Source organism: Stegodyphus dumicola, chromosome X1 (assembly GCF_044657685.1).
Source record: "Stegodyphus dumicola isolate Sdum_Otavi_A_Nest chromosome X1, ASM4465768v1".
NCBI classification, from domain to species: Eukaryota; Metazoa; Arthropoda; class Arachnida; order Araneae; family Eresidae; genus Stegodyphus; species Stegodyphus dumicola.
The window spans coordinates 149,967,861-149,981,401 of record NC_140780.1 but is presented as its reverse complement, the minus strand read 5'-3'; the positions used below and the strand labels follow the sequence as shown (position 1 = coordinate 149,981,401).

Here is a 13,541-nt window from a genome sequence, read left to right as displayed (position 1 = left end):
CGACTGGCCTTGCATATTCGAGTGAGTAGTGTGATAATTCGTGCAGCAGCCGATAATTCTTATTTCTACTTAGATTTATAATTTATTCTACTTATATTTTAAATTGCGTCAAATGTTGTTTCTAATGGTTTACCCACAAATGGCTCAATCCATTTACATCAGGCCACTCGCTAAAAATAAAGCATTAAATTCAAATTACGCCACGAAAATATTAAAAACACTTAAAAATTACATCACTAAAATTGAAGTCTTTACAATACAAAAAAATTAAGAATTTTATAATTAAAATCTTAAAAAGTTTTCAGAGATTAGAGACGAAACAACCATGTGCCCAGGACATAAGATCCATGGGCATTCAATACAACTGGAGAGCATCACTATGTTGTAACTTAGGGTCAGTGTCAGACAGTCGAGCAAGAGCTGCTTATTCATAGCGTCTGTTCTATAAATAGGGCGTTAGCTATCAGTTAGTATTCCTATTCTGCTGAGATGTTCGGGTAAGCAGCCGTGCCCTGTACCCAATCTTAATTTAGCCACAGCCTCTCTACATTGCGTCAGTGTTATTAAATATAACTCGCAGCATATCCAGAGACATACCAGGATGTTACATTACACCAGCTGAAAACTGCTGATAAACGTTGCAGAGACTATTAGGTTGTTTTGAAGCTGGAAAACGTGAAAAATGAGAAACGCCCTCGCCGGGACTCGAACCTCTCAAACACGCCCCGAATGTGCTGGCCATTACACCACGAAGGCATGCTAAGAAGGTGGGAGAAATACCTTATAACGTAATTTATAAATTGTTTAAGAAACATCGGATTGTAAACTAAAATGTACCAGAGCTTTAATAACAAATTCAGTACTTTTAACGACAGCAAAACTTGCCTCAAAAACCCCTCACAAGAGACGTGTTTTTACACTCAAAACCTTATGTGAAGCTTTCTTGCAAGTATGAAAGAGTTTCTTTTTTATCCCCTCTAATTTTGAATTCCTAGAAAAGTTATGTCCCAAAAAATATTATGAAAAGAAATATTGAAAGAAAGAAAATTCGTAAACATATCATAGAAGAATTCGCAATTCTTCTAAAAAAATCTCTCGTTGCATTCACAGAAGCATCAAAAACAGTGCAACTTAAATCCCAAAAATTATTATGATTCGTGAGTGTCATTAAATTCTGAACCATAACTTAAGGCAGCCAGCTGAGAGAGGATAATACACTTTCGAGAGCAGAGAATATTACACCAACACGTTTTCTTGCTCGTTCAAAATATGCCTGCATATTATACCGACAGCTCTGTCACACATCATTGATGCCTGCTGTGAGCGTTCACTCACGTGGTGCCATAAACGTGGCATTTTTGAGCCGGTATTATGTTAGTATGTCATTAGCTGTTATTATATGCATGAGAAAGCGTTGGGTTCTTTCTTTGAAGCAACCGGTGACTAACCGTTTTTACTTTTCGCTTCTACTCTTCTCTTAGGGCCTGGCATCCCTGCGAGGACACGGCTTTTACAATTGATGGTTTGAGAGAAAGTAGTGAAAGGGTGAAATTATAGGGAATGCGAGTATGGTTGATTAAAGTGGTTAACTGGGGGAAGCCCTTTTATATAGGCGGATAAAGATAGAAATATTTAGGTTTCAGTTCAACTGTTGACAGAACTATTAATTAGAACTGCCTTTTATTTCTAGTACCTGAGTTTTTATACTTATCTATTTATGCAGGTAAAAAAATATTTTAAATTTTCATCCGCTTTGGTTGCAAGTATTACGATAAGAAACTCTTTAATATTTTCATTCTCAAATGCTATGGGAAGGATTTTTTAATCCTGCAATTGTGTTTCTTCAAAAAGACCAGAGATTTTTTTCCCTCTGCTCATTAAACTGAATTTTCGAAACTCAGTTTTAGAATAGCAGTGCATATTTTTATGAAACAGTATATGCAATGAAATGGAAAATATAAATGAAGCTAAGAAAGGTTTAAATTTAACAAAAAAAATATCGTGATGTTTAATTTTAAAGTTTGTTGACATTTTATTTACAATGAATTTTTGAAATTTTTATGCATAAAGCCATGCGTTAAATAGTACTTGAAATAAACTCTGAAACTGCTTTTAAAACTATTGCTTTTAAAAAATTTCAAGTTCAACTAACAGCCTATTATTGAAGAAATTAATTTCTTGCTATAATATGTGCAAATAAAGTAAAACATAAATAATTTATCTTTCTAGTTTCCTTGTGCTTGCCCTTTAAAAATATCTGCTTTTCAAAACTTTATTTTTATGAAAAATCATCTGTAATCTGCGATTTATAAAATAGCTGTTTTAGATTGCTTTTATCCTTTTAAAAATGAATTTCTTTTAACTTTCAGCTCTGTTTCAGTTATGTTAAGTCTCTTTTAATTATGTTACCTTTTTAGTAAGTTCTTTTTGTGTGTGTTCTTAGAATGGTTTTCTTTATTTAACTGCGTCGAAAATAAAGTGCAGTTTTAAAACGACATTTTTACTTTAAACATTCTTCCTTAGTTTAATATTTTTTTAATTTATAAACTTATAATAAAATTCTAAACATATCTGGGCATTCTAAAGATATTTTCTTTTGCTATTCGAGATTTTTCTTTTGTATTGCTAAATATAATTTCTTTTTGCTTCATCCCTTCCCAAATTTCAAGTTTTGATAGTAGCTTTTAAAATAAGTTTTGAGTTTAACTACCTATTTGAATTCTCAACCATTAAGTGAATGATATTCGAAAATTATTTCAGGGTCGTTTTAAAGTACAGAAATAATACTCCTTAAATTTCTGATTTTATTTATTAGTACTGTGTTTTGTTTTCAGTGCAACTTGCCATGCATGTAAATTGGCAAAATTTGCATTTCATACTGATTTTTACATAAAAAAAACTTGTGTGGCATTGTTTTAAAGTACTACTTATACACACATTAAATAATTTCTCTATTCCTTATTAATTCAATTAGTTACATAATTTATTTCAAGCCTATATTGAGTTACATTTCAATATATGTATTATCGTATATATTTTTAACGAAACCAATCACGAAAATAAGAAATGTTAAGAAAGTTAAGAAATGGAAAGTTTATAGTACAAATTGTCGGAAGTTTTATTCAACAAAGTAGAAAGTATTATTCAACAAGAAAAACAAAGAAAAATTATCAAAAGTCCGACACAAAGCAACGGTTATTAATGCACCCAGTTAGCTAAAAACGAAAACTTATATAAGCCACCTATTAAATGAGTTCTAAAGTTTAGTAAAAAAAAATGGACCGAAAAATTTAGGTAAAGAGTAAAATAAAAATCTCAGCATTTTTTAATGTCCCCTGAACTGATGTACACATTAAAATGGAACAAACATACAGTGGTAAATAAAACTGCGTGTCTCATAAAGGAGTCTAAATCACAATTAAAGATATTTAAAAATACTTACAGTACGGATTTTTCTAAAAAATATGAAATATATAAATAAGATGCAAGGTGCGCATGAAAAAAAAGATAAGCGCACTTCAAAATGACATTTTACAAAATTAGAAAAAACGACGATGATAATTGGGAACAAAAGAAAGACACTTGGAGTATTTACAAAGTAACATGTTCAATATTCAACAATATAAATACTATAAAACAACCTGTTCAGGATTGATTTCGACCTCTTTTCTTGGCCTTACCGTACTTCCAGAACTAGAAATCATAGGATTTCATGTCAGAGAAATTCTCAGCAAACAAAGCTGCGAAATTTTGGTGATTTCTTCTGGGACTAATCATTTTTCAAACCATTCACATAAAGAGAAACATAAAAAAAAAAAAAAAAAAAAAAAAAAAAAAAAAAAAAAAAAGCCATTTTTTTTAACAAGTGCAAAAATCCGCTATCACTTGATTACCACTTTTGTTCGCCACTCCCCCCCCCAAAAAAAAAACACTAATGCTCAAATTTTGCTTGGCAGGAGTGGTATCATTTTATGCTCTATGCATATGGATCTTTCTATTATATTCTGCTCGAAACATTTTCAAAAGTAATTTCCTGGAAACTGAAGAATGACTTCGAACTTTGGCGTAAAGGTCTTTTCAGTCAAAATTAATAGAAAGCGGTCATGAAGAAAATAATCTGCTATAATAATACGATGAAACAAAGCTTTAAAGGTAAATATATTTCATACCCGATACATATTGCTGATATTAGTAACGTCTAAAATACCTGATAATTTTATAAGATTCATTTGTACAAAATCTTCTTAACTATTGATACATTAAACCAGAGGTAATGGATGATGCAGGAATGGAACCATTAACTTCGCTAACATGCATAATACAATAAGATTTAAGGAGAAATGAGAAATAGAAAAGTAATAATATCAAAAATCTTTCTATTCAATGGTATAAAATAAACTTTTCATTTTTTAATTCAAGCTATGAATAATTAATTATTTTTTTAAATTCAAAATATGATTGAAGTAATTAAATTTAGTAATTTTTATAACTAGCAAAGTATTTTTATTAATGAAATAATCTTTTATTAATGAAAGCAAATTAAATTTCGATTTCTTTGCCTGTTGTTACACATGGTTTCAGAAAGATACTAAATTTTCGGTATGCTTGACAGAATGGTATCTTTTTATGCGCTATGTCCATGCAAAATCTTTATGTTCCAAATAAAATATGTTACAGCTCAAATTTATAGCTTGGACTATATAAAGAACTGTTTACTGAAAAATTTCAGATTTTACTGATCTTTCATCAAGTAGTATTGGAATTTGCTCCGTTTCAGATACAATGTAAGTTAAGGTATTTGAAAAGTTGTACTACTAAAGAATTGTTATAATGTGTGTAAATATAGTGATTATGTCCAGTTTGTGGCAAAATTAAGTTTCTTTATTGCTGTCAATGAACTTACGTACTACAGAAGTAAGAAACTATTTGGAGTTCTGGCAGTTATAAATATCTATCACTATGATTATGTTCAAGAATATACACATTATATAAAGGATCAGCAAAAAATAAACTTCAAGAGCATTTAAAGCGAAATGTCATATGTTATTGCTGTCAGAAACCCGTAATATTCGCATGAAATTAAGCTTAGAAAAGAGAGAGAATGATTACATGATAGAGATTATGATATAATAATTTTCTTTTTAATTTTAACGATTTTAATTTAACGAAACGCTTTATGATGTGATCAAACTGTTTTCCAGCAAGGCTTTACTGCTAAAAGTGCCTATTGTCACATTACCCGCTGTACACAAAGAAGGGATTTTGACTTTTTTTTTCCCTTTATTTATCACTTGTATTGCATTACAGTTTGTCTCCGTATTCTAATTTGATTTTAATTTGTTTCAAATTTGTTTATTATACATTGGTTCCTAAACAGACAATCCTTCCTGATTTTGTATATATCTTGGTGTTAGGTAACTATGTATAGCAAACATGATATTATGCATAATGATGTGCGCTAGTATAGTACATGCAATAACTAAAACTAAAGGTATTGATAATGATGATTACAATTATACTGTTTCATGTATCTATTTTATGTATACTATTTTATATATCAACATGATTAACAATGTCGCAAGCGGAAATTTGACGGAAAATAAGAAGAGTGAGCGCGCTTCGATCAAGAAGTAATGATGAGGCAATAAAGATGCAGCCTCTCAGTCATCACTTTTTGTTCATTTGTAAATAGTCACTAATGTAATTCCACCAATAATTAAAGTAAATAATTAGTCACCTAGATGTTTTTTGTCTGTCTGCAAATCCCCTAGATGCCGAGTTTACATGACTGCTCGACCTGTCTTTAAAGCTTTCAGTCCTTAGTAAGCAGATGTTTCATCTTGATTATTGACTAGAAATTAATTAAAGAATCTTCTGAATTAAATTCCAATGAAATAAAACTATTTTTTGCTAAACCACAACTTTAATTTTAAAGCAGAACTGCTTTTAATTTTACTGTATTAATATGTTCTTCACTTGTGTTCTTGGAATTTGTTCTTAAGCCCATTTCGTGATCTTAAAAATATTTAAATCCTGAGAAAGTCAATTCTAAATGCTATACTACATATAGCTAAATCTTTAAAATCTTCTTCGACAAAAGCAATTAAGATGCTACATAAATTTGTGTTTGGTCGAGAAGGTGACCGTGCAAATCGTAAATGACTCTGAGTTCACCGGACTCGATGACTCTTTTCAAACTCCGGACGTCAACTAAATGTTTTCACACTTCCAGATCTAATTTCAGTTCTTTTCTGAATTTAGAATGTACCATTTCCGCTGGTGACTATTATACCATCGTGAATGCTTTAACTAATTTCGATATGTTATTAGAAACTACATGTATTATATTCTGATTCTTATCACCTTCCTACTCAAAAGCAAGTTTCACTTGAAATTTTTTTATCACAAGCCTCTAAACTGTCAAGATTTTTTTTTAAATTTCATTTATTGTAATTTTTTATTTATGATATGTTAAAATGTATTATGAAGCATGATAAATTATAATGGTATAAAATAATAATGTTGATGCAATGTTTAATGATAAATTATAATGTATCTATACAATAAAGAAAATTTTCCAAAGCTATTCAAGTTGTTCAATTTATTCAGAAACAAATTACAATTTTTTGCAGATTAAACATATCTCTTGATAACATGTTATGTAGAAATGTAAACATTTCATATAAAATAAGTCGGAGGAAAAACATAAGCTTAAAATTGATTTAACAAAGTTTCAATGAAGAATATATTTAAATCAACATAGACAAATTTTGTGCAGCTACTACATAAGAAAATTAATTGCTTAAAAAATATCGTATGCTGAATGTCGCACAGACATACATGTAAGCATACTTTAATAAATTATACCACATATTCTGCTTAACAAATTTAATTTAACAACATGAAGCTACTCATATAACCTGTCAAGTGATGATGTATATTTTAATCATTATTTTTCGGAATTTAATAACAAGTACTTCTGAATAATTAATATACATTATTATGCTTATATAGAAACAGTGTATACATCAATAACATTTTTCTAACATGAAACCTTTAATTGTATGAAGTAAATAAGATAAACTTACTTGTAAAGTATGTGGGATATTTTTAAGTATTTATAAAATTATTTCACAGTTTCACATTATGGAATATTTTAACCAATAAATCTCAGAAAGCACGCGTATATGCAGCAGTCATTTTAATTCATTTGTGAAAGGTTTTCTGAAATTTCGATAGGATATTTAACAGCATCATGAGACCCAAATTTAGAATTTTTTATTCAGCAATTTAACTGTGGTAGTCTTATATATTTAGTAATCAGTTTTTGCTGTTCATGATCATTAGAAAAGATGCACAACGAACTCAACATCAGATTATTCCAATGCCCTTTGCCAATGGCCTGCAATAAAACTTGGAGATCTTGGACGCAGAAAAGTCCATGAGCACTTTTACAAGTCTACCTCATTGCTGACGGATTTCTTACACAGTTCATCTGAAAACCACAGTGTATCAAGCTCAGTTACGGTGTATCTCATAAAACATCACTTGGTGACTGGTCCACCTTACATACATTCTGATCTCGGATGGATAATTATGAGGTAATTATGAGGTGTACAGGGTCATGCGGTTATAACCAATGTTTGAGACTCTTGGGTATGTTCTCAAGATTAGACCAATATCTTTTAGATCCTGTTTGTATTTCTATTTCAACATTAGTGGGAACCTAAAAACTGAAGCATTAATACACAGCTGCATAATATCATGCATCGTCTAAACTATTATTTTCACATTTATTTTTCTTTCATAATTCTCTCCTACGTATCATTACTGATGTTACCATTATAATTTATAACAACAAGTGTGTAATATCGTCGCAATAATACGTGGCAAAAATAACAAGAGCATCATAATATATTAAATTTAATTAATAAAGGCATATGTTTATTTTGATCAGTTGTGAAATGCTGATCCAAAGTGAATAGGAAACCTGCAGTCGAAACAGATTAAATTTTCATGTTATTTCAGTAAACATGTTGTGGTCAGAAAACAAAACTTGTCATGTTACTTGCGCCTATTTCAAAATGTTTACATTTCTGTTCGATTTGCAATAAGATGAAAGCAGAGGACTGCAGTTCAACTAGACCGAAGCGTAGAAAGCAAGTGCATAAGTTCAAGGTGAAATCATAATTTAGACTGAGTTAGTTTCGGTTGTCAGTGCATTTAATTGGATAATTAATGCTACTGTAATATTATTATTGGCTGCTTAAGTTTTAGTTCCATTTACATCATGAAAGTTATGTAACAGTCATATAACATGAATTAGTCTCAAAGCGACACAATGCAAAGAGAGATTACTATTTTTAAAATGCCGAGGGGAAATTAATGTAAGCTAATTTAAATTATAATTTATCTTTTACATAATATTTATTTTTCTTACATATTCCCCTTCCCCTTCAAGAAGAAAAAGGAGTAGCGACAGAAAGGCCTTTTTAAAACGCGTCAAGCAGTAGCAAACGAAGAGAAATGTAAACCATGAAATTTTGACAAAGATAATTAATTAAATAATTGTAAAGTATAATTTTTCATACATAAGTTTGTAAGGATCTTAAGTTTTACTAACGTTTATTTTATTTTAAATCTTTACTATCACTTCTTATTTTCTACTTCCGGCCAGAATTATAAGCGTTAATATATTTATGCAAAGTTTGTCTGGCGAACGCCAAGTATTTAAGTTGTGGCTTTTTGCCAAGCGAGAGAGAGGAAGCAGTTAGTCGAAGCAGGCCGCTTACCTTAGAAGTTTTACTCAGTTGCTGGTTGCCTTCCAGGCCAGAGGTTTAATCCTCTTGATAATTTTTAAACGTATTGTAGTGTTCACAGTTCTCTGTACTACATACGGCTTCCTGTTAATATAAGGCCAATCTTCCACGTTTAGTATTTTAAAGTTAAATTAGAGTTTAGTTTTATTTTTATATTTTTACGTTTAGACCACAAGTAGTGGGTCTGTGTATTCCGAAGTACGGAAGTTATTGTAAATAGAGAAAAATAAAGGGTTTTGTATACCCTTCTTGTGTATCCTGTCTACTTCCCACAGTGATTGAACATAGCTTTAGTAAGCTCTCTGTTCCGAGTCAGGTCCTTGCATGTTCCCGAAGAAGGTAAGACGGAACATTGAACCTGATAGTGGCGCCCAACGAAGAAGAATAACCATGGCCGAGTTTCAAGAAGAACCTGCGCTGCCAGCAGAAGCGGCTCAGAATCCAGAAATGCCAGCTGCCGCCCTGGAAGGATTTGGTTACATCGTCCAGACCATGCGCGCTTCGATGAAACCAGAAGCAACATTTAATGGAAACTCACCGGTAACCAGTTTTTGGAAAAATTGGATGACCACTTCATGCTCTACCCCGTGCACGAATTTCAAAAAGTTACCTTAGCTACCAGCGCTTTGAGGGGCCAAGCGCTTAACTGGTTCAAATGTATAGGCAGAAGTCTCTTGGGTCAAGCAGGAAGTCTCACCTATACTTACGAGAATTTCAAGACTGCCCTACTTAAAGCCTTCCCTGTCGTAAGGGATAGTGCGAAATTAGAAACGGAACTTTTCAGCATATATCAACAAAGAATCGAAAATCTCTCAAGCTTTATTTTAAGAAAAATTCAAGTCTTCAAACTCTTGTATGGAAACCGTCCGGATCCTGAGATAATTCAAGTGATTTTGCCGAGGTTACTGCCCCAAGTACAAGACTTTATTGAATTAAGTAATCCGACTACACTGGAACAGTTATTTGAACTAGCAATCCAGTTTGAAAGTAGAAGAACGGCGGACATTGAAAGAAGACGCCAATATCAACAGCGAAACCAATATGGTGCGCCAAGACTACAGCAAACTCAAGCACACGGCTACGGAAGCAAAGCGAATCAGTGGGCAAGGAAACCCGAGCATTCAAAAACAGCCGGCGAACGTCGACAGTTCAATAGCAATCCAGGAAAAAAGTCTCAAGGTCAGTGGAAAAAGAAGGAAAGCACGGAAATGAAAAATAATTTAAACTAAAACGGATTTCTGCTGACGGGAGGGTGCGGAAATCCGAAGGCCACGAAAACCCCTCTTCCTTCAAGTTAAATACAGTAATGGTGAAAAATTTGACTCTTCCGAAGATTGAAGAGTTGGTGAATAATATCCCAGCCACCGCACTCCTGGATACAGGCGCGCAGTGTTCCTGTGTGGCAGAAGATTTTTTTAGGAAGTATTTTCGGAAATACCGCATATATAATTCGGATAATACGACAGTGTTAGCGGCGCAAGGAGAAAAATGTAAGTGTATAGGTAAATTACCGCTGTATGTCCGTATCAAGGACGAACAAGTAAAGGTGATGTTTTTCATAGTAAAGAATCTGGAAGCACATATTATTTTAGGAATAGATTTTCTTTCAGAGGCACAAGCAACGCTGGATTTTAACGAAGCGTCCCTTAAGCTGACGATGAAACCAGTTCGTGCAGAAAAGGCTGAACCGCCGATGTTAAATCTTGACCACCTGCCTAATGACGAGCAAGGAAGAATCCGACAAGTGGTAAGTGAATTTGCTTCGTTATTTAGTGATATTCCAGGATTTACTCAGGTTACTAACCATAGTATTGACACCGGAGATTCAATGCCAGTTCGCCACAAAGCATACCGGTATGATAAGAATAAGGAAAAATTTATAGAATGGCATATCACCGATATGCTACGTAAAAAGATCATAACGCCCATCTCAAGTAGTTATGCTAGCCCGGTGGTTTTATGTAAGAAAAATAATGACTATCCTTTGACACATCCAAAAAGGTGGAGATTCGCAATTGACTACCGTAAATTAAACTCCATAACTAAATATCCGGTATATCCGTTACCTATTATTGAAGAAATTCTAAGGAACATAACATCCACCAAATATATGACGACTTTAGACTTAACGACTGGTTATTTTCAAATAGGGGTTAGGCCTGAGGACGTGCCTAAGACTGCTTTTATAACCAAGTCTGGCACTTATGCATTTTTGCGTATGCCGTTTGGCCTTTCAGGGGCGCCGGCAACATTTCAGCGATGTATGGACATTGTGTTAAGACCTGTTCTTGGAAAGTCCACATTTATCTATTTAGACGATATCATTATTACTAGTGATAATCTCGACCAACATGTACAGGATTTAAGACAGGTGTTTTCTTTATTAAATGAGGGCGGTCTAAAAGTTAATGTCGAAAAGTGCAAATTTGCAGCCCCTGAATTAAAATATTTAGGTTACAAGATATCTCAGAAAGGAATAGAGACAGACGAATCAAAAATAATCGCTGTACAAAAGTATCCGACTCCAAACACGGCAAAGAAGCTCTCTTCTTTTCTAGGACTTTGTTCATATTATAGGTCCTTTATAAAAGATTTTGCAGCTATGGCTGAACCATTGTTAAAATTAAAAAGGAAAAAGGCAAGATTCTCGTGGACGGCCGAAGCCAATAGTGCTTTCGAAAAATTAAAACAAGCATTAACGCAAGCCCCTGTGTTGAAATTTCCTGAAAAGGATGAGAATTTAGAAATTTCAGCGGATGCTTCGGATTATGCGGTAGGAGCGGTACTTTCGCAAAATCAGCAGCCCGTGGCATTTTTTAGCCGAACTTTAAATCAAACACAAAGAAACTATTCCGCGACCGAGAGAGAGGCACTTGCAGTTCTGTTAGCAGTGCAAAAGTTCCGAGTCTATTTTGGAAAGGCGCCGATAACAGTGTACTCTGATCATGCGGCGGTAACTAGATTGTACTCAAGGAAAAATTTATCCCCCAGGTTAATAAGACGGGATAAAAGGAAAAAGGCAAGATTCTCGTGGACGGCCGAAGCCAATATAAATATTGTAAAAAGTTATTGTAAAAAGTTATTGTATAAATATTATTTAAAACATTCTGGTAAGAAAGAAGTTTTAGTCTGAAAGACTTTTTGAAATGTATTATTTCAATGTAGAAAGAATTGGCACTTGCTTTGAAAAGAACAGAAGTTAACAATGTACTACTAATGTATGTTTTCAAATGTGTAAAATTAACGGCATGTTAATATGTTCTTATATATAATGTGAACTGCTATTTTAAATGTTAAGAAATACCGTGATATGGTAAAAGTGAAAGTAATGTTAAAATTTTTTTTATTCGTGTGACTGTAAAAAGACTAACTCATGGTGAATATGTGTTAAAGGTTGAATGATGTACTTAGGCTCTCTGACGCTACACTTCAGAGTTAGCCACTTTCAGAATAGTACCTCAAGGTTTAGAGTTGAAATTAGGGTGTGTTACGAGGTCTTGGTATGTTGAATTTTAACACGTTAGTGTTTTGATTGTAGGAGGAAGTGTTGAACACGTAGACAGAAACACATGTTTGGTGTTCTTTTACAACACATGTCAGAGAGCACGGGGAGAGATAACTAAAATAGTTATGAATGAAATAAGAATGTTAAGAGAAATATACTTGCCATTTCATTGTGTAACATTTCATTAAACTAGTTTTCCTTCCAGATCTCTGGAAGGAACCAGATTTGAATAAAAGCTCCTGTTTAGATGCAGTACAGATGAAAAATATTGTGTGTCCTGGGAGCTGCTATTGTAAAAACAAATTTCTTTCTTTAAATTTCTAGTTTCTAGCGAAAAATGTTTGTAAAAGATTGGCCTCGCGTTAGATTCTAGAGCTAAAAGTTTTCAACAAGGTCGTTTTAGACCTCAGTTTCAAACTAATTAACTCTGGCGGGAAGTATATAAGGATCTTAAGTTTAACTAACGTTTATTTTATTTTAAATCTTTACTATCACTTCTTATTTTCTACTTCCGGCCAGAATTATAAGCGTTAATGTATTTATGCAAAGTTTGTCTGGCGAACGCCAAGTATTTAAATTGTGGCTTTTTGCCAAGCGAGAGAGAGGAAGCAGTTAGTCGAAGCAGGCCGCTTACCTTAGAAGTTTTACTCAGTTACTGGTTGCCTTTCAGGCCAGAGGTTTAATCCTCTTGATAATTTTTAAACGTATTGTAGTGTTCACAGTTCTCTGTACTACATACGGCTTCCTGTTAATATAAGGCCAATCTTCCACGTTTAGTATTTTAAAGTTAAATTAGAGTTTAGTTTTATTTTTATATTTTTACGTTTAGACCACAAGTAGTGGGTCTGTGTATTCCGAAGTACGGAAGTTATTGTAAATAGAGAAAAATAAAGGGTTTTGTATACCCTTCTTGTGTATCCTGTCTACTTCCCACAGTGATTGAACATAGCTTTAGTAAGCTCTCTGTTCCGAGTCAGGTCCTTGCACGTTCCCGAAGAAAGTAAGACGGAACATAGAACCTGATAAGTTTTTTTTTTTTTTTTTTTTTTTTTTTTTTTTTAGTAAAGTGCAATTTTTAGAGTCCTAGTGAATATTTCAGCATTTCAGTTTATAAGACTTTTCTACTTTAGGCTCCACATAATCACTCTTAAAAGAAGGTTTTTATTATCACACAGTATCACAAATGAAAACTTTTACATAATCATTACTTGTTATTT

General features: G+C 32.8%; 1 protein-coding gene across 1 annotated transcript in view; it reads left to right on the top strand.

The window, feature by feature from the left end:
- The window catches only part of ovo (transcriptional regulator ovo), a 215,934-nt gene that overhangs the window by 47,211 nt on the left and 155,182 nt on the right, over window positions 1-13,541 (top strand). The window lies entirely within an intron of this gene.